Here is a 25,466-nt window from a genome sequence, read left to right on the forward strand (position 1 = left end):
TATACCCGTTCAGGTAAATCGTTGGGCGAGAAAGAAGAATAAAGGACACGGCCGGTGGAGTGACCCCAGCACACAGTCCCGTGGCTGCTCCCCAGGAAACGGCCGCAGCCCCAAATCTCCCAGTCCCTCTAGCAGGGAGAGTTTTCCCGCGGAGTGTCGGCTTGCGGCCGGAAGCCACCTTAAGGCCGCCCACCCGGAAGCCGTCGTCTTGGCAACTCGGTATCGTCCCACCCCCTTTTCTTAGCAACGCCTATCACCTTAGACCTCTGAGGCCAGCCGGGCTTCGATTGGTTCCTCTGTCCTTCACTCTGGGAGACGTTTGAGACAGAGTCTCTAGAGCTCGCATTTGAATTTGTGGCGCTGGTCCGCGAGTTGCCGAATGAAGCTGAGTGATTCCTAACCAGGGATCTCACGGGTGAGCGACCGCGAGGGGAGAGAGACGAAAAGGGCGGCCGGAACTGGAGGGGCGCCGAGTTAAACAGGAAAGGGCGGCCGGAGTTGGAGGGGCGCCGAGTTGAACAGGCCAGTTCCAGATGGAGCGCTTCAGGTGGGCTGCTTCGCTCCCCTGAGGCAGGCCCTCCGTCTGTTCGCCTGCTCGTAGCCTCTAGGTTTTTCCCTCACGTCGTTTTCCGGCAGTCTCAGAGACGCCCCGCCCGCCCCCTTTCTGATGCCCCTGATGGAAGGCTCCTCTTAATGCTACCTTCCCTCTTTCACAAACAAAATGTCTCTCAGCTTCCTTCCTTCTCCAACGTGCTTACACCTCCCCCAAGTATAATTCACTCCCCACTGATATCTTTGGTAATTTCATCCTCATCTTCATCACTAACACTGAGACACGGGGTGCGTGCACTTCACGATGTGGAAAACTGGCTTTCGTGCAATCTGGTGAGCGTCCGACACCTCACAAATTGAATCCAAAACGTTCCTTATCCAGAAAAGATGCTGCTGTCCTACTCTTCCCGACCGGGAATATTGTAACGTGGAAAGCAGCAAGCGACAGCGTTTTATAAAGGGCTACGAAAGTAAGCTATTGACGCATTCACATCGGAAACATAATTGTTTTGTTTTTGGTCGGACCTTGTTGATCCATACGTTTCGTATTGGGTTTATGGATACTGTTCAGACTTTGAAACGAATAATGCCAAAAGTTACGTTGGAGGACAAACTCTGAGGATGGATCCGAAGCACAAAAGTCGCCACTGATTGATATCTTCTCTTCGTTAACCTTTAGCTTCTTTGTCTATTATGATACTTCTCCCACCCCAGTGGATTTATTTTCCACTGAGATTTATGAACATTTTAGGCGTTTACAGTCTAAATAGACAGCTTTCCCCACATCTCCTGTATATGAAATGTGGATATCAGTGGGACCCAGTCCAGTTCTAGACGTTTCTTTATATATATATATACACACACACACATCTATATAATTTGTTGTATATATATTATATATAATATATATGATTTTTTAAGTAGAAATAAGCAGCAAAACAGTTTTACTTCTATGGAATGACTGTCATTTCTGAGTTTTAAGACTTGCAGTTCGGAGGGAGGTGGAATGAGAAGGCTGAAACTTACATGAGCACTGATTTAAGGATATTAGAAAAGTCATTTCTAAGTGTGGAGGTCCACGCCTGTAATCCCAACCAACACTTTGGGAGGCTGAGGAGGAAGGATTGCTTCAGCCTAGGAGTTCGAGACCAGCCCAGGAGTTCAAGACGATAGTGGGACCCCGTCTCTACAAAAAAATTTAAAATTAGCCAACTGTGGTGGTGGTCGCCTTGCTCCCAGCTACTCAAGAGGCTGAGGTGGGAGGATCACTTGGGCCGGGAGTTCCAGGCTGCAGTGACCAATGCTTGTGCCTATCTCCAAAACAAACAAACAAAAAACAGAGAGATAAAGGTAGTAAGGTAGTATATGAGCACAGGGGCATACCAAAAAATAAGTTGACAAGTTATTGCATCCAGAGCCTTTTTGAATTAACAAGAAATAGGAAAATTCTTGATCAACATGAAGAGTGAAAATAGTTTATGTGCCTTAATTTTTTTGATGTTTTATATTAAAATAATTTTATGGTGAAATTCTACCAGCATATACCTGAATATAATTTCATAATCCTCTTCCTAACCATCTCAGGCATTATTTTTCACATGAGAACATTAGCTCACCTGAAATTTGCTTTTGTATATGATGTGAGGAATGGCTTTAACTAAATTTTTTTTCATTGTTCGGTTGCCATTTTGGGGAGATTAGTCTTCAGTTTTGCTTTATTGTGATTGTCTGGTTTTAGAATTAGGGTAATTGTGTCTGACATCTTTAAATGATCTAGGATGTGTTGTATTCTCTACTTCTTGAAAAAGTTTGTATAAGATTGGCATTTCATTGTTAAGTGTTTGATAGAATACATCCATCTACGGCTGGTATTTTCATTTTGAGGAAATTTTCATGAAATTAAGAAGTAAATTATATTTGCCTACATCTTTACCATTTCTGTCACTCTTTATTTCTTGTAGATCTGTATTTTCATAATTTTCCTTCAGTTTGAATAACTTCCTTTATTTAATACTGCATGTAGGTGAAGAATTCTATCAGTGTTTGTTTCTTAGAAAATGTTTTTATTCAACTTTCATTTTTGAAAGATCTATTTTTAAACTGGATATATAATTCTAGGTTGACTTTTGTTTAGCACTTTAATATTCTATTGTCCTCTGGCTGTTGTTTTTAGATATTTGGTGTCATTCTTATCTTTTGTTCTCCTGTATGTAATGCCCCCCCAACCCCATCCCACCTCACCCTCACTTTTGAAAAAACAAAGTCGGGCATATTTAGGCATAATTTGCATATGGTGAAGTTGACCCTTTTAAGGAATATTGTTTTATGAGTTTTGACAAATGTAAAGAGTTGTGAACTGCTACCACAATCATTTTTAGTGTATCTGTAAGTCTGTAAAGTCCTCTCATGCCCTTATTATTGATTTTCTATCCTCACTATTGGTCCCTAGCAACTCTTAATCTGATATCTACTGCTATAGATTTGTGTTTGGAGACATCGTGTTAGTGGAGTCACATAGTATGAGCTGGTTGTGTCTGGCTTCTTTCACTTGATATAATACTTTCAAGATTCATCCATGTTCTTGCATGTATCACTAATTTTTTCTTTTAATGTGTGAGTAGTATTCCATTATATGTATTACCACAGTTTGTTTATCCACTCAACAGTTAATGGACTTTGAGTTGTTTCCAGGTTTTGGCTCTTAAGTAATAAAGCTGCTATAAACATTTGGCTACAGGTGTTTGTGTGGCCATAGATTTTAATTTCTTGCTTGCTTGCTTGCTTTTTGCTTTCTCTCTCTCTCTCTCTCTCTGTTTTGTTTTTGAGGTAGGGTATGACTCACCATAACCTCGAATTCCTGGGCCTCAGCTTCTCTGAGTAGCTGGGACTACAGGAGCATGTCACCATGCCTAACTAATTTTTAATTTTTTGTAGAAACATGGTCTTGCTATGTTGTCTAGGCTGGTCTTAACCTCCTGCCTCAAGCAATCCTTCCACCTCAGCCACCCAAAGTGTTGGGAATACAGGTGGAAGGATTGCTTGAGCCATCATGCTTAGCCTTAATTTTGTAAAATACTTTCAAACCTTTTTCAAAAGTGGTTGTCCCATTTTGCATTCCCATCAGCAGCATATGTCAGTTCCAGTTATTCAACAGTCATATCAGCCCTTGGGGTTGTTAGTAGTTTAAATTTTTTTAAACTATTGCTGTAGGTGTGTACTGATGTCCCATTGTAATTTTAAGTTATATTTCTCAGATGCTTAATGAAATAGAGTAGTTCATCCACTTGTTATCTGAACATCTTTTGTGAAACATCTATTAAAATGTTTTGCCTTTTTTTTTTTTTTTTGAGATGCAGTCTCACTCTGTTGCCCAGGATGGAGTGCAGTGGCGCGATCTCAGCTCAGCAAACTCCCCCTCCTGAGTTCGAGCAAATCTCCCACCTCAGTCTCCTGGATAGCTAGGATTACAGGCGCACACCACCATGCCCAGCTAATTTTGTGTTTTTAGTAGAGACCAGGTTTCACCATGTTGGCCAAGCTGATCTCGAACTCCTGACCTTGGAGATCCACCTGCTTTGGCCTCACAAAGTGCTGGGATTATAGGCGTTTGAGTCACCGAGCCTGGCCTGTTTTGCCTATTTAATTTGGTAGTTTTATGTACAATTTACATACAACAAATTTCATACTTTTAACGTGTATACTTTGATAAGTTTTGACATGTACCCATGAAACCATCACCACAATCACATTAATGTACATCTATAACATGGCTGAACCTCGAAAACATGTTGAGTGAAAGAAGCCAGTCACAAAAGGACATATATTGTATGATTTTATTTATAAAAAATTTCCAGAATAGGCAAATCCATACAGATAGAAAGTAGATTAATGGTTGATAGGGGCCAGGGTAGGGGAGAATGGGAAATTACTGCTAATGAGTATAGAGTTTCTTTTTGAGATGATGCAAATAGTCTGGAATTAGATAGTTGTGGTGGTTGCACAGCTTTATGAATACTCTCAAAACTATGAGTCAGCCGGGCGCGGTGGCTCAAGCCTGTAATCCCAGCACTTTGGGAGGCCGAGACGGGCGGATGACGAGGTCAGGAGATCAAGACCATCCTGGCTAACATGGTGAAACCCCCGTCTCTACTGAAAATACAAAAACTAGCCGGGCGAGGTGGCGAGCGCCTGTAGTCCCAGCTACTCCGGAGGCTGAGGCAGGAGAATGGCGTAAACCCGGGAGGCGGAGCTTGCAGTGAGCTGAGATCCGGCCGCTGCACTCCAGTCCGGGCGACAGAGCGAGACTCTGCCTCAAAAAAAAAAAAAAACTATCAGTCATACACTTTAAAGGGTGGATTTTATGGTATATAAGTTATATCTCAATAAAGCTGTTGCGAAAAAGAGAAAAATAACTAGTTGTGATCTAAGGAGCTGTTCGAAAAGCATTGTTTGTAATAGTAGAAACATGGAAACTAAATGTCCATCAGAAGAATGATAAAAATGGTTGTATATTCTTAAAATGAAAGTGGTGCTATTAAAATAATGAAGCCAAACAGTACATATCAATATGATGTATCTCACAGTCAATTTGAGGGGAAAAACATTGTAGAATAATCTATAACAGATATAACAGAATTAGAATTTAGAAATATGTAGAATAGTATATAGTTTAGTAAAAGTATCAAAAATGCATGGGGATCATAAACATCAGCTTCCAGGTGGTAATTAGCTGTAGTGATCACTTATGGTACATGTACCTGGTGTGGATGGGGGGAAGAGGAGGGGAATGTTATTAAGGAAGTGTTCACAGAATGTTTCAACTATATTGGTAGGGTTTTATTAAACTGCGTAATAGGTATACAGAAGTTATTTTTATTTTTAGAATATTTCAAATAATTTTATAAGAATATTTGCAGGACAGAGCAAAATGATAGTAGATGATTTATCCCATGGAAGGGAGACCTAAACACATACACACATCAAGGTAAAGATTTTTCACTTATAGGAGTAGCAAAATCAAATGTAGAACTGAGGCCATACGTGGTGTCTCATGCCTGTAATCCTAGCACTTCCGAAGGCCAGAGCAGAGGATCCTTTGAGCCCAGGAGTTTCAGACCAGCCTAGGCAACAAAGGAGACCACGTCTCTACAAAAAATTTAAAAAATCAACCAGGTGTGGTGGCGCATGCCTGTGGTCCCAGCTACTCTGGAGGCTGAGATGGGAGGATGGCTTGAGCCCAGGAGGTTGATGCTGCAATGAGCTATGATCACGCCACTGCACTCCAGCCTGGGCGAGAGAGTAAGACTCTTTCTCAATCTGTTCTGCCATAGTAATAGAAGAAAAAAGAAAAAAAAAAGTAGAACAAAAGGCAGACAAGAACCAACTGAAGAGAGGATGATTTGCATACATGAAGTCATAATCATGTACCTTCTTTTAAAGTAGTTGTGGTATCCTTTGGGAATGTTACACCAAGCAAAAATGTAAGGTATGATGACCTAGAAGCAATTTCACTAATGCATATTTTGCAAAGTGTTATTACTCTCAGAAGTCAAATCAATGCCTTCTAGGAGATTTTTGAACGATGTAAAATAGTCTCAGAGGGAGGAAACAGTAAGGATGTGGAATGTGAGGAAAAACCTTAAGGAGATCATTCTTACATGGCATGGGAGCTCAGTTTTAAGGTAATCACTAGTCAGGAAGTCCCCTGAGAAACAGATTACACAGCTGAAACAAGAGGGTACTTGAATGATTTCTAGTTCATAAAAAATATTGATATCAGACCCCATTCTAGTATCAAGGAATTATGAAGCTTTGATCCCTGTCCTCAAGGAGAACAGAAATTTATTCTAACTATACCATCAAGCCTGTTTCCTGGGAAGAGAAACTTCTGTACAGAGGGCTTTATAGGAGCTGTGAGTTCGGGAGTCTAGGATCATTTAAAAAGCATTACCCAGAGATCTGTGAGGGACAAAGGAAGCTCAAGGGATTTCCAAAAACCCAGACCTACAGAACATGGACAGGGATTATAAGAACTTTTAATAGCTTCTTAAATTTAAAGACATTCTCTCTTGTGGGTTGAATTGTGTCCCTCAAAAAGATACATTCAAGTCCTAACCCCTAGTATTTGTGAATGTGATCCTAATTCAGTGACTGGTTTCTTTATAAGAGAAAGGAGGCCAGTCACAGGGGCTCACACTTGTAATCCCAGCATTTTGGAAAGTTGAGGCAGGAGGATAGCGTGAGCTCAAGAGTTTGAGATCAACCTGCGCCACGTAGCAGGACATCATCTCTACCAAAAATAAATAACAAAACAAAACAAAAAAAAACCCAGGTGTCCCAGCTACTCTGGAGGCTGAGGTGGGAGGGTAGCTTGAGCCCACGAGTTTGAGGCTGCAGTGAGTTGTGATTGTGCCTCTGCACTCCAGCCTGAGCAACAAAGTAAAACCTTGTCAAAAACAAAAAAACAGAAAAGAGGAGAGGGAAATTTGGATACGGAGACCTAGACACATACACACACAGGGAAAGAGGTCATTTGATGACAGAGGCAGAAGTTGCAGTTATGCAGCTCCAAGCCAAGGATCAAAGAATTGCCTGCAACCACCAGAAGCTAGGGAGAGGGTAGGAAGGATTCTTCCCCAGACACATCAGAGGGAGCACAGCTGTGCTGAAATCCATCTGCACCTTGTTTTCAGATTTCTAGTCTCCAGAACCCTGAGAGTAAGTTTCTGTTTCCAGCCACCTATTTTGTTGCAATTTGTTACCACAACCCCAGGAAACATATCCTCTTCACTAGGTACTACCTAGTTCCCTATAGTAATTAGCAATAAAACACTTAAAATGACTGTTAGGCTTGCTTGGTGGGGCATGAAGAACAAAATACAACATTGGGGATGTGTGTCCGTATTCTGTAGTCCTCAAGAAATAGAAGTACCAAGAGTAGTTGGTGACAGCTTTGGGGAAGAAAGGAATAAGACTTTTTTTTTTTTAAAGGATATATACAACATGATTTTTAAAAATCATTTTTATTGAAGTAAAATATACATATATAATTTGCTGTTTTTACTATTTTAAGTGTACAGCCCAGTGGTAATAAATACATTTATATTTTCTTTTTCCTCTTCATTTGCCCCTCCCTCCTTCCCTTCCTGGCCTCTGGTAGCCAGCAATCTACTCTCTATTTTCAAGAGATTCACTTTTTAAGCTCCCACATATGAGTGTGAACATGAGATACTTGCCTTTCTGTGTTTTGCTTATTTCACTTAACATAATGGCCTCCAGTTTCATCTATGTTGCTGCAAATGGCAGGATTTCATTCTTTTTGATGGCTAAATAATACTCCATTGTATATATATGTCACATTTTCTTTATTCCTTCTTCCATTGTGGACAGTTAGGTTGATTCCACACCTTGGCTATTGTGAATAGTGCTTCAGTAAAACATAGAAGTGCATATATATCTGATATATTGATTTCCTTTCTTTTGGATGTATACTCAGTTGTGGAATTGCTAAATCATATGGTAATTCTATTGTAAGTTTTTTGAGCAGCCTCCATACTGTTTTCCCTAGCAGCTATGCTAATTTACATTCCTACCAACAGTGTGTGAGGGTTCCCCTTTCTCTGCATCCTTGCTAGCATCCGTTATTGTCTGCCTAAGACCTGTTTCTCTGGTAGAGTAGAGCCAGCCTATGGCAGACATACCCTGTAGGAGTTTCCTGTGTTACTATGTGTGATCCTCAAGGTACAACTTACCCATTCCTTAGAGTGGCTCATGCCAAGCATTTGACCTTACTCTCAAAAACAGTTACCATTGCTAAGACATACTCTCAAAAGTAATGATCATTGCTGGGGGAAGATAATAAGTAGGAATCATAGCAACAGCTAACATGTATGGGAACTTACTGTTACCTCAGTTGATTCTTTTGGCACACTCTGTGCTAGGTACTATTATCTCCCTTTTAGAGATGAGGAACTGAGGTTGCTAGAAAGTTGACTTATCTATCCCCCAATTTAACACCTCAAAAAAAAAAAAAGTCATCCCGTCTCAAGAGAATGAGGAAAACAAGAGTTTAGGAATTGAAGAGTACTGATTAACAAGCATATGAGATTCTGAACTTAGACCTGTTGGATAATGGAAGAGTCAGTGTAGATATTTTAATTACATGTTCTGAAGTTGAACTTAATGCAACAAGTATCTTGTAGCTGCTATAGAAATAAAAATGTAATTTATCAGCTATTCTATGAAGATAATAACTCATTTACTACATTTTGCTAGTTTTATTCTCACTTAAAAAATGGATTAGAAGCCGGACACAGTGGCTCATGCGTGTAATCCTAGCACTTTGGGTGATTGAGGCGGGCAGATCACTGGAGGTCAGGAGTTTGAGACCAGCCTGGTCAACATGGTGAAACTCTGTCTCTACCAAAAACACAAAAATTAGCTGGGCATGGTGGGGCATGCCTCTAGTCCCAGCTACTCAGAAGGCTGAGGCAAGAGAATTGCTTGAACAGAGGCAGGGTTGCAGTGAGCCCAGATCGTGCCAATTCACTCTAACCTGGGCAACAAAAAGAGACTCCATCTAAAAAAAAAAAAAAAAAAAAAAGGATTAGAGATAATTTTTTTAACTTGTATATCCTCAAATGTCTTAAACCCACAGTTTTATTTTTTTTCAGGAAATTAAGTTTTCTTGTTCCTGCAATATGGAGAAAAAGATAACCTAAAATGCTATCCCTTACAAACACCTATATATAGCTTATAAGAGGCATTAAAAAAATAAGGGAAATCCCTAGGGTTTAGAAACAATCAGGGAGCTGTAGGCTGGTAAAACTGCTGATAGGAAAGAGTTATAGGTCTCACTGTTCAAGAGCCATGGGTTTTAAAGTCATATAGCCTCAAGAGATAAGGTCTTGGGGTCCTTAAGAGTTCAGTGGTTAGAAATGAGATGCCTGCAGTTAGACCTCTTAACATAATTACTGATATATTTGTGTTTAATCCCAGCACTTTGGGAGGCCTAGGCGGGTGGATCACCTGAGGTCAGGAGTTCAAGACCAGCCTGGCCAACATGGTGAAACCACATCTCTACTAAAAATACAAAATTAGCTGTTTGTGGTGGCGTGCACCTGTAATCCCAGCAACTCGGGAGGCAGAGGCACGAGAAACTGCTTGAACTCGGGAGGTGGAGGTTGTAGTGAGCCAAGATCATGCCACTGCACTCCAGTCTGGGTGACAGAGCAAGACTCCATCTCAAAAAAAAAAAAAATGTAGACAGGGTGCAGTGGCTCACGCCTGTAATCCTAGCACTTCAGGAGGCTGAGGCGGGTGGTTTGCCTGAGCTTAGGAGTTCGAGACCAGCCTGGGCAACACAGTGAAACACTATCTACTAAAATACAAAAAATTAGCTGAGCGTGGTGGCGTGCACCTGTAATCCCAGCTACCCGGGAGCCTAAGGCAGGAGAATCGTTTGAACCTGGGAGGCAGAGGTTGTAGTGAGCCAAGATCGTGCCATTGCACTTCAGCCTGAGCCAAGAGCAAGACTGGCTCAAAAAAAAAAAAAAAAGTACAGACCTTATAATATTTTATGTTCATTTATTCACACGTTTTTTACTACTGTGCATTTTAATTCTCTATTTTCAGTGCTTTAAGGCATTAATATTATTATTTTATACAGTCAGTAATTGCTTAGATTTACCCTTTTTGTGGCTCTTCATTCCTTCCTGTGTCTTCTAGCTTCCCTTGGTGGGATTATTTCCCTTCTGCCTGAATAATGCACTTTCATAATTATTTTAATATGGATTTGTTGATGACAAATTATTTTTTATGCCTGAAGAAAAGTCTTTATTTCACTGTCATTGATGAAGGGTGTTTTTGCCATTTATGGATTGGCATATCCCTTTGAGGATGTAATTCCATTGTCATTTGGCTTCTATCATTTCTGTTGAGAAGTTAGCTATCAGACTTATTTTTGTCTGATAAAATAATGAAGAGAACTTGCCTCCCTTGCTCCTTTGAAAGTTTTCCCTTTGTCTTTGATTTTCAGGAGTTTTAATGATAGGCCTATACATATATTTTCTTCCGATATATATATATATTGTGTATCCTTTAGTGAGTTGAATCCATGGCTTTTTATCTTTTTGTTAAAATTCTTGGTCAGTATCTTTTTAGATACAGCTTTTCCCCTTCTCACTCTTTACCCCAGTAAGTGCCCTTGTCCTGTCTTCAGTTATTTTCTATCCCTTGTCCCTCAACCCTAGTCAATCATTAATGTGCTTTTCAATTTTATAGATTTTGACTTTTCTCTAATGTCATGTAAATGAAATTAAACAGTGTGTACTATTTTGCATCTAGCTTCTTTTTCATAGTACTGTTTTTGATATTTACTAATATTTTTCTATGTATCAGTAAGATAATTAAGATATTTCTTTATACCTAGGTCTATCTATAGATTGCTGTTTGTTTATCCGTTCATTTATTCTTTGACATTTGGGTTTTTTCCAGTTTGGAGCAATTATGAATAAAACTGCTATGAACACTTGTTTACATTCCTTTGGAAAATACTTAGGAGATGGAATTGCTGAATCATACAGTCATTTTATGTTCAACTTTGTAAGAAACTGCCAAACTGTTTTCCAATGTAATTGTATTATTTTATATCATTTTCAGGAATGTATGAAAGTTGCAATTACTCCACATCCTTGGAACTGCCAATCATTTTAATTTTAGCCACTCTAAAGGGCATTCATTGCTATCTCACTGTGATTTTAATTTGCACTTTACTGATGGCTAATGATGTTGAATATCTTTTTATAAACTTATGGTGTATTCAGGTATCTTCTTTCATGATATGTCTGTTTACATCTTTTTCCAGTTTTTAGATAGATCTGTCTTTTTGTTGAGGTATAAAAGTTCTTTTTGTGTTCTGTACAATAGTACTTTGCCAATTATATATGTTCAGATTATCTTCTCCCAATCTGAAGCTTACCTTTTCATTTTCTTAATGATGTCTTTTCAAGAGCAAAAGTTTTAATTTTGAATGTGCTATTTATTTTTATGCATTGTGTCCTAGCTAAGAAACTTTGCCTACCACAAGGTCACAAAGATGTTCTTCCTCTGTTTTGTAGATTTAGCGTTTTTTTTTTGAGATGGAGTCTCACTCTGTCACCCAGGCTTGGAGTGCAGTGGCATAGTCTCGGCTCAGCGCAGCCTCTGCCTCCCAGGTTCAATAAATGCTCCTGCCTCAGCCTCCTGAGTAGCTGGGATTACAGGTGCCCACCACCATGCCCAACTAATTTTTATATTTTTAGTAGAGACAAGATTTCACCATGTTGGCCAGGCTGGTCTCAAACTCCTGACCTCAGGTGATCCACCCACCTCGGCCACCCAAAGTGCTGGGATTACAGGTGTGAGCCACCGCACCCAGCCAGATTTAGATTTTATGTTAGTTTATGATCCATTTTGTGTTGAGTTGCATATGTGGGAAGTGTCAAGATTAATTTCTCCATGTGGATATCTAGGTCTCCCAGCATTTTTACCTTTCCTAATGAGATTAGCATTGCTTCTGATAACGAGAGAGTATCACCTATTTGAACAACTCTTCTGTGCTAACAACTGTAATCTGTCAACAAAATACAAACTTAACTACTTGAATACAATGGAGAACAACCAAAAGCCAGCAGAAACTGGAAGAATATCCGCTTGGAAATGGTGAATTTCCCCTTCTTATGGTAACTTTTTTTTTAACCCCAGTAGACACTACATTAGACGGCTCTAACTTAAATAGAATATTAACTAACCTGAACATACAGAGGGCAGGATTTGGGCTAACCCCCACAGCTAGAAAGTGAGTAGGAAAATGACAGATTCACACAGAAGGATTCTGTTTATCATCTCTCCCTTCTCTTCACCTGACCCCTGAGCTAGATTTCCTTTAGATAGTTTTCAAGCAATTCAGCTAAAGCTCAGAGATGTGAACAGAGCTTTCAACTGCTATCCATCACAGGAAAGATAACTGGATTTTCTACTTCAGCCAAATTAACTCCTTGTTAAAACAAAAATATCAATATTCTTCACAGGAGCACAACATAATTCAACATCTCCACAACACATCAACATGTCCATAATACTGTCAAAAATAACGAGATACCTAAAGAAACAGTAAAATATGATCTATACACAAGAGAAAAGGCAATTAATGGAAACTGGCCCTAAGAGATATTGATTTAGTAGACAAGAATTTTAAAGCAAATGTCATAAATATGCTGAACAATGTAAAGGGGAAATATTCTTGTAATAAATTAAAAATGAGGAATCTCACCAACAAAGTAGAAACTGTTAAAAGAATTCTAGAATTGAAAAATACAGTACTCAAATAAAAATATGGTACCTCAAATAGAAAATAAAAAAATAGATGGGCTTAAAAGCAGATTAGAATAACAGAAGAGTTAGTGAACTTGGAGACAGACTAATAGAAATTATACAATCTGAAGACAAGACAGATAAAGAATAAAAAATGAAAAGAGACTCATTTACATGTGGGACAATAGCAAGATGTCTCATATACATCTAGTTGGAGTCCCAGAAGTAGAGGTAGAGAAAGGGAGCAAAAATAAATAAATAAATTGAAGACATATGAATGAAAACTTACTAAACTGCCGGGAGCGGCGGCTCATGCCAGTAATTCCAGCACTTTGGGAGGCCAAGGCAGGCTGATCACCTGAGGTCGGGAGTTAGAGATCACCCTGACCAACATGGAGAAACCCCTTCTCTACTAAAAATACAAAATTAGCTGGGTGTGGTGGTGCATGCCTGTAATCCCAGCTACTCAGGAGGCTGAGGCAGGAGAATCGCTTGAACCCAGGAGGCGGAGGTTGTGGTGAGCCGAGATCCGCCATTACACTCCAGCCTGGGCAACGAGCAAAACTCCATCTCAAAAAAAAAAAAAGTACCAAATTAGGTGAAAGGCATAAATTTACAGATTAAGAAACTACAAATACAAAATTATCCAAGCGTGGTGGTGCATGCCTGTAATCCCAGCTACTTGAGAGGCTGAGGCAGGAGAATGGCGTGAACCCAGGAGGCGGAGCTTGTAGTCAGCCGAGGTCACGCCACTGCGCTCTAGCCTGGGCGACAGAGTGAGACTCCGTCTCAAAAATCAATCAGTCTATCCCAATATACCCGAATTCTCTATTCAGCAAAAATATCTTTTCAAAATAAAGGTCAAATAAAAAGAGTTTTAGATAAATAAAAGCTTAAGAATTTTCCGCCTGCAGGTCTTCAATATAAACAATGCTAAAGGAAGTTCTGAATTACTTTGACACCTTTGTTGAAAATCAGTCTTATGTATGTTGTTCAATTTCTGAACTGATTAATCTGTTCTGCTGTTTTATATTTCCTTTATGCTCATAATATACTATTTTGAAATTAGGTATAATAAGTCTGTAAGTCTTAATATCTAGTAGTGTCTCACCTCTAGCTTTTGCTACCTTTAAAAGACATCTTGGCCAGGTGTGGTGGCTAACACCTATAATCTTAAAACCTGAGGAGGCCGAGGAGGGTGGATCTCTTGAGCCCAGGAGTTCGAGACCAGCCTGGGCAACATGGCAAAACCCTGTCTCTACAAAAAATACAAAAATTAGCAGGACACAGGAGCTTGTACCTGTTTTCCCAGCTACTTCGGAGGCTGAGGCAGGAGGACTGCTTGAGCCCTGGAGGTTGAGGCTGCAATGAGCTCTGATCATGCTACTGCACTCCAACCTGGGCAACAGAGTGAGAACCTGTATCAAAAAACAAACAAACAAACAAAAAAAAAAAACCATCTGCAGTTGTTTGCCCTTTTTAATAGTAGAGTCAAGGTCAATTTTTACAGAAGGCTTGCTGGAAACCTCTTTGAGATTTTACTGCATCTATATTAGACCAATAAATTGTTGCTTTTCCCAGTAAGAAATATGATCCTTCCAATCTATGAACCTGGTATCTCTTTTCATTTACTTGTATCTTTTTTCTTTCTTTCTTTTTTTGAGGTGGAGTCTCCCTCTGTCACCCAGGCTGGAGTGCAATGGCACGATCTTGGCTCACTGTAACCTCCACCTCCCAGGTTCTTGCCATTCTCCTGCCTCAGCCTCCCAAGTACTGGGACTACAGGCATCCGCCATCACACCCAGCTAATTTTTTGTATTTTTAGTAGAGACGGGGGTTTCACTATGTTAGCCAGGATGGTCTCCATCTCCTGAACTGCTCACCTCAGCCTCCCAAAGTGCTGGGATTACAGGTGTGAGCCACCTCACCTGGCCCTATTTGTATCATTTTTAAATTCTCAGAAATGTTTTATAGTTTTCCATTTACAGGTCTTGTACATATTTTGTTAAATTTATTTGTAAATTCAAAATATGTACAAGTAAATAGTTTATATTTCTTGATAACACTGTAAATTTTATTCTTTATTTTTCTTTTGCGAATTTTTAAAATTTTTGTATATTGATCTAAAATTTTATGGCTTTCCTGAATGCACTATTAGCTTTTTATTTTTAGAATCTTCTGTGTTAACAATAACTTATCTGTGATGTTTTACTTCTCTCCTTCAGATATGTATGCCTTTAATTTATTTTTTGTTTTGTGGCACTGTCTAGAACTGCCAGTGTAATGTTTAATAGAAGTGAAAGGCTACATCTTTGCCTTGTTTCTGATCTTGGGGAAAAAATGTTTAGTCTCATTTTAGACAGTTTTGGAATGAGAGAGGGAACAAAAATCAAGTAAAATATATGCACCAATGTGTTAATATCAAAACGATTATACTCATAGCTATTACAACCCTCACTTCTTTAACTTATCATGTGGTTGTAGCCAGTATTTATAACTACTTTCTACTGCCAGTCTCAGCTTCTTTTTGCCCTCAGCAAGTATCTGTATGCACTGTGGTTTCTTTTATGGTGGGATGACTTAGACCTTCCTACAGGATGTGGTCTGCTAGTAGTCCCGTCTTATATTGAGCTGTTTGGGGGGTTATATTAACTTAGGATACAAGAGGGCTCGTAGGTTCTTCCTGGTTCCACTGTATTCCTGGCTTACCTTTCCTTATTCCCATCCTGTATAAGTAGCTTAGTTTTTCTCGGCAGTCAAGAAGAGTCATTCAACTTAGTAGAATAACCTTTCTTTGCCTGTTGATTCAGTGGCGAGAGAGAGCATTCCACAGGTGAAAGCCATGTGAGTACCAGTTGAAAGCTGCGTGGCATTTATTATCTAGTTTCACTGCATCACTTCTGTCACTGTAATTCAACAGAGTCACAAAGCTGCCCAGTTTGAAAATGAAGGGCCGGCCGGGCACGGTGGCTCAAGCCTGTAATCCCAGCACTTTGGGAGGCCGAGACGGGCGGATCACGAGGTCAGGAGATCGAGACCATTCTGGCTAACACGGTGAAACCCCGTCTCTACTAAAAAAATACAAAAAACTAGCCAGGCGAGGTGGCAGGCGCCTGTAGTCCTAGCTACTCGGGAGGCTGAGGCAGGAGAATGGCGTAAACCTGGGAGGCAGAGCTTGCAGTAAGCTGAGATCCGGCACTCCAGCCTGGGCGACAGAGCCAGACTCCGTCTCAAAAAAAAAAAAAAAAAAGAAAGAAAATGAAGGGCCATAGACCTCATCTCTCAATAGGAGGAGTGTTTTGGGGCCATATGTTTTTCCCAATAAACTTTCACTTTTAGAAGTTTCAGATCAAAAAAAAAAAAGAAAAAAAAACTGCCAAGAGTTTGACAGTTCTCATACACCCGCAGCAGTTTCATCTACTATTAACATCTTATGTAAGTATGGTACATTTGTTACAATTAATGAACCTTCATTCGTTCATTATTATTAACTAAAGTCCACATTTTATTCAGATTTTCTTAGTTTTTACCTAATGTCCTTTTTGTATTCCAAGATCCCGTCTAGTATCCCACATTACTTCTAGTACTCATGTCTCCTTAGCCTCCTTTTTCTTGACTGTAACACTTTCTCAGACTTTGTTTTTGATGACCTTGAAAGTTTTGAGGAATAGTGGTCAAGTATTTTATACAATGTCCCTCAATTGGGATTTGCCTGGGTTTTTTTGTTTTGTTTTTTCGTGATTAGACTGGGCGGTCACCTGACTGAGTTAGTCTTTGTCGGGTTTTTCTGCTGTAAAGTTACTCCCTTTTCCCTCCTTTCTGTACTGGACTCTTTGGAAGAAAGTCACTATGCATAGTACACACTTAGGGAGTAGGGAGTTATGTTCTACTTTTTTAAGAGCAGAGTATCTACAGAAATTATTTGGAATTTTTCTGCATGAGAGATTTGTCTATTCTCTCCCATGTATTTGCTTACTCAATCACTTATTTATGTTAGTATGGACTCATGTATATTCATTTAATACTTTGGGTTATAATCCATTACTACTTAATTTTGTTGCACAGATTTTTCCAGCTTTGGCTTTTGAAAGTTTTTGTTTGTCTCTTGTGTTTCTTTGACATAATTTCTTTTTTGTGGGCTTTTTAAAAAAAAAAAAAAAAAAAAAAAACTTTCTGGAGTCATATTTGTTGTGCTTTTTTAAAGGTGGATACACATTTTGGATTGTTATATCTCCTTTCTGTACCTATTGAGGATGGGCAGGAAATATATTAACAAAGAATAAAACTTATATGAAAAGTAACAGGTAGTTTACTTTTATGCTTCAGTAAAGGAGTATGGGGAATAAGGTTGGACTTTTCAGATCATTAATTCCAGGTCTTCAAGTTTAAAATGTATTTTTTAAGGTAGTGGAGCATTATTCATGTTTTTAATGGGACACACAAATGGACAAGTCAACTTTTTGGAGATCAGAGGAACAAAAGAGAGAAAGAAAAATAAAATATTGAGATTTCTAAGCTTGGTGATTGGGAGAATGGTGCTGCTAGTAGAATATAAAATATAGAGTAAAGGTATGTTTGAGGGTTGAATTTATGGAGACAGCTTATGACATAGCAGTTTGAGAGACCGCCCCCACCCCCCACCACCGCCCACCACCACAATCAGGTAAAGTTGTCTAGCCATCAGGAATAAAGACTATAAGTGGAAAAAGAGTTTTTGTCTTGAGAAATGTATTAGGGCATTGCCCATATAAAAGAGATATTTGAAGTTGTGAGTGTGGTAAGAGCTCAGAAAGAAGAGAAAGGAGACCAAAGTAAAGGTGTCTTTGGCAATAGCAGGACAAAAGGTAATATGACAATGAATAAGTAGTCTTCACTTCATTGGCTATTGTTGTGTTGTATATTTCTGGTATTGTTGAAATATAAGCATTTTATCAGTGAAGATGTTCATAGTAGCATTTATTATACTGTTAGATAAAGTAGAAGTAGTAGCAACCTAAAATATTCAATAGTAAGAGACATATTTAGGGGCAGCATTGATAGTGGTTATGAACAGTATGAGCTTTGTGGTCAAAAAGGTTAAGTCCTGGCTCTATCACTTACTAGTTGAGTTCCTTTGGTACTTACTTGTTTAGTGCCTCACTTTCCAACTTTATAAGGTTGTTTTGAGTTTAAAAGACTTAATATGTTTGTTCCCCTGAATGTTGAAGTAAGAAAATAAAAATTTTAAAGTTTAAGAGTTAATATTTTTAAAGTTCTTCAAACTGCCTAGAATATGTTAAGTACCATATGAGTGTATCTTCAATAAAATGAATTGTGAAGTGAATTGTGAAGTAAATTGTATTTATTTAATAGAGTATCTTACTGTCTTTAAGCAATGCTTGTAAAGACAAAGAAAATGAGTATTTTGTCAGATCATGAACAAGCACAATACAAAATATCTATGATATCATCTCCATGAATATAAATGAAATATAACAACTACTAAAAGGAAGTATAACAAAATATAAACAATGGATATGGGAAGTATAGGTGACTTTTCGTAATTTATATCCATCTGTAATATATTCATATATTTTTTAAAGTTTTCTCTTTTGTTTTTAAATAGATTTAGAACAATTTTAGGTTGTTCACAGGAACATTGAGCATAAAGTATAGAGTTCTTGTTCACCCTCTGCTCCCACAACCACACAGTTTCTTCCCCTGTCAACATCCTGCATTTGAGTGGTATGTTTGTTATAACTGACATGTATCTATCATTTTAGTATCATACAGAATGGTTTTATTGCCAGCCTTGGCAACTTGCCAAAACTTTGTCTCTACAAAAAATGCAAAAATTAGCCAGGCATGGTAGATTGGCACCTGTGGGCCCAGCTGTTCGAGAGGCTATGGTGGAAGGATCTCCTGAGCCTGGGAAGTCAAGGCTGCAGTGAGCTGAGATCTTGTCACTGCACTCTAACCTGGGAGAAAGAGCGAGACTCTGTCTAAAACATATAAAAAATATAAAGAATAGTTTCATTGCCCTAAAAATTTTCTGTGCTTTACCTATTCATCCTTCTCTCCCTCTAACCCCTGGAAATCTCTGATCTTTTTACTGTCTTCATAGTTCTGCCCATTCTAGAATGCCATATAGTTGGAATCATACAGTACGTAGCGTTTTCAGATTGGCTTCTTCCACTTAGTAATATACATGTAAAGTTCCTTTGTGTCTCTCATGATTTGGCAGCTTATTTCTTTTTAGTGCTGAATAATATTCTATTATATTGATGTATCATAGTTTATCCATTTACCTGCCGAAGGGCATTTTGGTTGCTTCTAAGTTTTGACAATTATGAACAAAGCTACTGTGAACATCTGTGTGCAGGTTTTTGTGTGAATATAAGGTTAACTCATTTGGGTAAATACCAATGAGGAAGATTGCTGGATCAGATGGTGAAAGTATATGTAGTGGTATCTCATTGTTCTTTTAATTTACAGTTCCTTAATGGCATATTTTGGTGAACATCTTCTGATATGCTTACTTGCCATTAATGTATCTTCTTTGACGAGTTATCTGTTCAGAATGTTTTGCCCATTTTTGAATTGGGTAGTTCATTTTGCTATCGTTGACTTTTGAGAGTTAGGTTTACGAGTTAGATTCAACTGTTTTCTAAAGTTATTTTTGACAAATGCTCTAGGAAAAATGCTTTTCACACTGGTAAGCTCTGGATCAGTTCAAATAAAGACAGTATATGTGGAGTCTTCCAGGTCCAATAATGACAGTACTCTGGGAATAGGGCTTTGAAAGAGTTTCAACTTCTTGGACAGTCGTTGTTGATTCTGGCTATTGTTTTTCAAGACTCCTGTGTTGCTGTGGTTGGGCATATGGGCATAGAGCAAATTTAAATGCCACAAATCTCAGCGTTCTTACCAAGATTTAGCTGCGGTTTTGTTGTCGTTGTTTTTGTAACAGTCATTTTCTGGATTGCTGCAAGTCTTTGGTTAGTTTCTAGCGTTCTGAAAAAGTTGGGGTTTGTTTGTTTGTTAGTTTTTTCTTGTAGTCTCATTGATTTTATGGCGGATTTTCAGAGGTTTTTTTTTTTTTTTTTTTTGAGATGAAGTCTGGCTCTGTCAACCCAGACTGGAGTGCAGTGACGCCATCTCTGCTCACTGCAACCTCCGCCTCCCTGGTTCAAGCAATTCTCCTGCCTCAACCTCCTAAGTAGCTGGGATTATAGGCACCTGTCACCACACCTGGCTAATTTTTGTATTTTTTCGTAGAGGCAGGTTTTCACCATGTTGGCAAGGCTGGTCTCAAACTCCTCAGCTCAAGTGATCCACCTGCCCTGGCTTCCCAAATTACTGGGATTACAGGTGTGAGCCACTGTTGCCTGCCAGAGGTCTTTGAGTTTTTTAGTGTTGTCCACTATCTTTTTTTGTTAATAAAGCCATAGAATTTATAAGCTAATGGTCTGAGATCTGAAAGATATTCCTTTCCTGTGGAACCGTACAACAAGATCTCAATTATTTGATCAAGGAAAGTAATATGCTGTAAGCATAGCATGTCAGTTTATAAATTGTATCGATGCCAGAACTGGATGAGCCAAACATTGCTCTGTAAATAATGACTGATTAGATCTCATTAGCATATAACATAGAATGGTTTATATCTTTTAAGTTTCAATGAAGAATTATTATTTAAATAATAGTTAATCTAATAATACACTATTTCACGGAAAACTATTTTGCTATCTGGAATGTCTCTTGATAGAATGGCTATGTTTATTTGTTTGTTTTCCCCGAATGTTTTATAAGCAGTGTAATATTTAAAACTGGTGTTAGCTTTTTATTTGAATTTCCTGAATATGCAGCAAGGATTTTTGAATCTTTGTTACTAGATTTTATTCTTCTCTCCAGTTGTTGCTGTGTATGGAGTATTGTAGGTAGAAAAGAGAGGAAGATTGATTTGTAAATAATAGGTCAATCTGGCTAGACCAGCTGTGTAGAGGTCAAGCTGTTTGAGGGTGACCTGCTAACATTGTGGAAAGATTTTATTGTACTTTCATTTTATGAGTTTAATTATACATGCAGAGTGAATGGAAGGTATAAATGCAGTTGGTTTTGTGGTGTTCCATTCAATGCGATGGTCATTTTATATATTAAGTGCCTACACTGAAAATACTGGGGAGAGAGGTTTTAAATATGTCTTTTATTATCTATGAATTTTATTAAAAAGTGCAATGTAGCCAACCATATTTGAAATTCTTACCTGTTTTGCTCTATCTGATCTGGTTCAGTTATATTTGCAGTCTAAAAATTAGGATGCTAGTTTACTGTTGCCTGAGGATATATTGTGATATTTAAAATATATTTCTTTTTTTAAAAAATTAAGCATATTTATATATTTATTATTTTTTCCGAGACAGGCTCTTGCTTCATCACCCAGGCTGGAGTGTGGTGACCTGCACTTCAATCTTGGCTCATTGAAGCTTAGACCTCCCAGGCTCAAGCAGTTCTCCTGCCTCAGCCTTCCAGTAGCTAGAAGTACAGGCGCATGCCACCACACCTGCCTAATTTTTGTATTTTTTGTAGAGACAGGATTTCACCATGTTGCCAAGGCTAGCCTCAGACTCCTGGCCTCAAGCGATTGCACACCTCTGCCTCCCAAAATACTGGGATTACAGGCATGAGCCACTGCGCCCAGCTGAAAATACGTTTCATAGTTGTAGTTAAATCTCATAGACTTCGGTGATCTTCTCGTTTTTCTTGTGATCTGAAATGGAGGAATGAATGATGGATATTTGAATAGTTTCCTTCCATCTGGTGTTATTTTAGTAACCACATTAATAGGTGGGACTTAATAAAATGTAGACCATTCAAGTTTTCCAAAGGATTAAATGTTATATGAAGACCTACCTTTTTTTATAGGTCTTTTTTTATAGGTCTGATCTTTGATACAGATCATGTACTTACTAAATTTGTAGTTCTGCTACAAATGGTAGGAAAACAGAATGCTTTGTGTCAGTGTTGTTGTGTGTGTTCATTGCTGGTGGATGCAATTGGAAGGCATTACAAGAAAGCAGAGCTCAGAAAAGAATTGTCATTTTTGAAAACAGAAATGAAAGGGAATTAAAGGGAACTATGGTGTTGGGAGAGGCACAATTGCTTCTTAATCCTAACTTCACAAAGATAAAATTGATAAAGGCTTTAAGTGACAACGGCCAATTAAAACTCAGTCTTTTAGTAAGGATCAAATCAAGGGCCTGACCTTCACGCCCATTGTTAAAACCTTAAAACTGATCACGTCTCAAAATGAATTTCACCTATGGGTATACTTGAACGTTCTTTGAATTGAACAGAATATTTCATGGAAAAGAGTCCCTGCCTCAAATCCTTGATGGGCCCAAAATTCCCATCATTTAAGAAGAGAAATGAAAGCAAAAGGAAAAAAAAAGATGTGGCAGACCTAAGAATGTCTAGAAAAGAACTGTGGATGTAGCTGTTGTACTAAGGCTCTGACTAAAATAAGGTAGATGAGAAGCCTGTTTATTAACTTTGTGAGAGAAATGCATATTTTAGCTAAGTAGATATATCACAGTTTTCCAAAATGGTTGCACCAATTTACACTCTCACAAATAGTGTATCAGGCTTTTAAATTTTAGTCAATCTTGCTTGAGTTGTAGCAGTCTTTTAATTAACATTTCTTTGATATCTAATGAAGTTGAACATGTTTTCTGATCTATATTTTGTGTGTGTGTGTATGATGTGTCTGTTCATGACTTGTTTTTGTGGTTTTGGTTGTCTGACATGCAGTAAACTGTACTAATTGCAGCGGCTTTAAGTGTATAGTTCAAAAAAATTTATTTTTTTACATCTGTAGATAGGTCCAGATTAAGATATAGAACATTTCCAGCAGCCCATAAAAGTCCCTGTGTTCATTCCCAGACCACCCTTTGTCTTTCCAGAGGTTACCACAGTTCTCATTGTTATCAACATTAATTAGTTTTGCTTGATTTTGAACTTCATTTAAAAGTTTGAGGCTGGGCGCAGTGGCTCACGCCTGTAATCCTAACACTTTGGGAGCCTGAGATGCGTGGATTGCTTGAGGTCAGGAGTTCAAAACCAGCTTGTCCAACATGGATAGGCTGTCTCTACTAAAAATACAAAATATTAGCAAGGCATGGTGGTAGGCGCCTGTAATCCCAGCTGCTCGGGAAGCTGAGGCAAGAGAATCGCTTGAACCCAGAAGGTGGAGGTTCTGTAAGCCAAGATGGCAACACTGCACTCCAGCCTGGGCAACAAGAGTGAAACTCCATCTCAAAAAAAAAAAAAAAAAAAAAGTTTGCTACTTTCTGTCTAGTTTCTTTTACTTAAAATAATATGCTATGTCATTTATGTGTTTGTAGCACTCTTTTGCTCTTTTTCATTGCTATGCAGTATTCCACTGCATGAGCCATCATCCTAAAATGAGTGATCCAGAGACCAACTCTCCAAAGCAAAGAGTTTATTCAGGAATAGCAGAGGACTGAAGTCCATGATAAACATGCCATAAGCAGACTATAGGTACATCCAAGAGGGTTGGGGGCAAAAGGGAAACTTTTAAAGACAAAAAACAAGTCCACATAAGCTGTACAAGACCATTGGCTACAGGGGCTTGTTGCAGAAACTGACATCATTTCATTGGTGGAGACAGCCATTGCAAGGCAAGTGTCCTTCTGCAAGTGGCTTATCTGGTTGGAGGAATTTCCCGTGATAAGGTAGTTACAAGTGTACATGTAAGACAGGCAGGAATTTCTTGTGATAAAACCTGTTACAGGCATTCATATATGAGGGCTCCTTCTTCCTGACCTGCTGACTCCATTTAGTTAGTTTGACATAAGTCAAATATGCCATTTCGGTACCTGCATCTCTCATGGAATATACCACAATTTCTTCATGTATTCTCTTATTCATAGATGCCGAGATTATTTCCAATTTTTGGCTATCAAGGGTAAAGCAGCTGTGAATGTTCTTGTGCAGTTGAAAAGGAGATTATTTTTCTGTTATGGGTGTTTAAATGTATAGATACTGATAAAGCTTGTTTTGTTTATGTCTTCCACATCCTTTTGTGTTTTCTGTACACTTGTTTTGTACTAAATATGAGATTTTGATATTTTCTGTTTGGTTTCTTTCTTTCTTGCACCTTTATTCCTTTTTGATTCTGTTTTATTAAAGCAGTTGTGTTATTTGGTGGATACTCATAACTATTGCATCTTTATTGGAAATTGTAGTCTTCAGATCATAAAGTGTTCTTTATGTCATGCTTTTAGGTCTCAGTTCTCTCATGTATTACAATACCTACTTATTGTTTTCATTTGCCTCGAATACCTTTTTTATCCCTTGTATTTTTAGCCTTTCTGATTCACTTTAATTATGTTTCTGTAAAATACAGTGTAGAGTTTTACTTTGAGTCCATTTGAAATTTAACATTTACAATTTAAAAAATAGGTAAGTTAAATCTATTTACATTCATTGATATGGTTATGTGGTCTCTGACATTATTTTATATACATTTATTGGGTGTATTATATATATTTCCTTCATTTCTTTCATAATCTATTAATAGTATGTTCTTTCCCCACTCCCTTTTTGTTTTTTGTTTTTTGTTTTTGTTTTTGTCTTGTGTTTTGGGAAGTTTGTGTTTTCATTCTAGTGGTTAGTTTTATATTATTATTTATGATGCTCTTAATTTCCTTCATTCTCCTTTTACTTACTTAGGTTTCAACTGTTTGGATTGTCAGTTTAAATGACATACTTCAATTCCTACCTACTCATTATTGTCTTTTCTTTGTTGCTGCCAAGAAGTCTGACACTGATTTGATTTCGCTTCCTTTACAAATAATCTCAGATTTGCTCTTGTTTTCCCTAGCCTTGGATGGATTTTTTAAAAAATCTTTAAAGCCTAGTTGTATATTGCAGTACATCTCAGTTTAAGTATTTGTAACAGTTTTTCCAAGTTCTTTGTAGGCCTTTTTAATGTATACATTTATATCTTGTTTTATTTCTGATTTTTCTTTGAATATTGCAACTTTATTTATTTACTTTTGAGACAGGTTTTCAGTCTGTCACCCAGGGTAGAGTGCAGTGGCACAATCATAGCTTACTGTGGCCTTGATCTCCCAGACTCAAGTTATCCTCCCACCCCAGCCTCCTGAGCAGTGGGGACTACAGGCGCACGCCACCATGCCTGGCTAATTATTTCACTTTTTGTAGGGATGGGGTCCCACTTTGTTACCCAGGCTGGTCTCGAATTCCTGAGCTCAAACGATCCTCCAGCCTCAGCCTCCCAAAGTGCTGGGATTGCAAGTATGAGCCACCGCACTTAGCCTACAACTTTATTTATTTATTTATTTATTTATTTATTTATTTATTTATTTATTTATTTAATTTATTTTTTGAGATGGAATCGCACCCTGTCGCCCAGGCTGGAGTACAGTGACGCGATCTCGGCTCACTGCAACCTCTGCCTCCCAGGTTCAAGCGATTCTCCTGCCTCAGCCTCCTGAGTAGCTGAGATTACAGGCATGCACCACCATGCCTGGCTAATT

At 38.4% G+C, this 25,466-nt stretch overlaps 1 long non-coding RNA gene across 1 annotated transcript in view; it reads left to right on the plus strand.

Annotated features, from left to right (window-relative positions):
- Nucleotides 1–344: 344 nt before the first annotated feature.
- The window catches only part of LOC116418513, a 225,584-nt gene continuing 200,462 nt past the window's right edge, over nt 345–25,466 (plus strand). The window contains exon 1 of the long non-coding RNA XR_004228574.1: nt 345–415. This is a non-coding gene — a long non-coding RNA (uncharacterized LOC116418513). The remainder of the gene's footprint in view (nt 416–25,466) is intronic.

The sequence above is a fragment of the Piliocolobus tephrosceles genome, chromosome 17, assembly GCF_002776525.5.
Source record: "Piliocolobus tephrosceles isolate RC106 chromosome 17, ASM277652v3, whole genome shotgun sequence".
Taxonomy (NCBI): domain Eukaryota; kingdom Metazoa; phylum Chordata; class Mammalia; order Primates; family Cercopithecidae; genus Piliocolobus; species Piliocolobus tephrosceles.